This window comes from Cynara cardunculus (genome assembly GCF_001531365.2).
Source record: "Cynara cardunculus var. scolymus isolate 2C chromosome LG 1, CcrdV1, whole genome shotgun sequence".
Classification (NCBI taxonomy): domain Eukaryota; kingdom Viridiplantae; phylum Streptophyta; class Magnoliopsida; order Asterales; family Asteraceae; genus Cynara; species Cynara cardunculus.
Genome location: NC_037528.1, coordinates 11,731,624 through 11,733,222, shown reverse-complemented (window position 1 = coordinate 11,733,222; position 1,599 = coordinate 11,731,624).

Genomic DNA, 1,599 nt, shown 5'->3' with positions numbered 1-1,599 from the left:
ATAAAGAATAAAATAAAATATTAAAATCACGATGTATCTCGCTGCATTGCGCGAATACGCTTCTAGTATATATATATATATATATATATATATATCACATATTACTAATTATTACTATATTATCAAAAAATTAGTTTAATCATTGAACTGTAATCCATATTTTATAAAAAAAAAATCAATTGTCTAATATTAATATACAACAAATACTCTTAACACGTATCAAATTTGATGGGTTTGAATACTTGACATATAGGGGTGTCAGATTTGTACCAAGACAAACTAACCAATTTTTGTATCAACCAAATCAATTTAGTTGGTATCAATCTAATTGGTTGATAGTATCGTACCAACAATAAAACTTAGTTGATACGTGGTATTAGAAATTGTATACAACGATAATACTATACCATACCAATTTATTTATTTTATTATTTATGAATTAAAATTTAATCAATAATATAAACACATTTGATTTTGATTTTTTATTATCTTATTTTCGATTTTGCTAAATCACAATACAAATGGATATACGGAACTTGATTGAATTCATTCGTCTAAAACTAACAACCTTAGTTACCCGTCCATACTTGCATAGTCCACTGACGCTCCTCAATAGCCGCTTGTATTAGACTATTAGTGAACATTTATGTATAGATATACTTGGATAAGTATGAATAAGTGGTACAACACATATCAACATGCTATTTGAATGTTCTGCGTCTAGCAGATCTAGATATAGTTGGTAAATATATCAATATAAATAAATTTGTAATTTCAACATTTGCGATGTTGGTACAATACCAACCAACTATAGTTAGTTGGTACATGATGTAAAACTTTACATATCAATTATAATTGATTGATACACAATATGTGGAAAAAAAAATGATACTTTACCATGTTCACCTTTATTTCTTATAAGACAGGTTTTTCCAGTATCCTGATTACAGGTAGACCAATGATTTTTTTTTTCCTTCCCAATAATGTCATTTTCTAGATCGACATCGAGTTTGACTAAGATGGAGCAACACCAAATATCATGAGCAAATGTAACTGGGATAACATTGTTTCGTAGAAGTTGCGATGTGAAATCAAGAAATTACTAAATAGAATTTAATTCAGAGCCGTTTAAAATACTTTTATAAATCCATTAAATGTTTATCTCAAATTTTAACAATTTCACATTTTGATATAATATAAAATAATTATTGTTTTCTGTTTGTTAACTAAATTTAAATGCATTTACTATTTTAAACTTTTGCAAAAATATGATAAAAATAGTAACAAAATAATGTACGATATAATCGTAAGAATATCGAGAGAGGATTAAACGAAAAGACGACCAACTTGTAAAAAGCTTATAAGTCTGACTTATTAATAGTGATTATTTAATATCAATCAATTCCAAATATTAGAACCAATTTAAAACAGTAATTATCTTAATTTTTTAAACAATTTACTATTTATTATTTATGACTAGAAGGGTACTCGCACAATGCATTGATATACATTTCGATTTTAATATTTTGTTTTTTTTTTTGTCTCAATCAATGTTATAATACAGTTTTATATGATTTTGAGAAAACGATAATGTTTTTA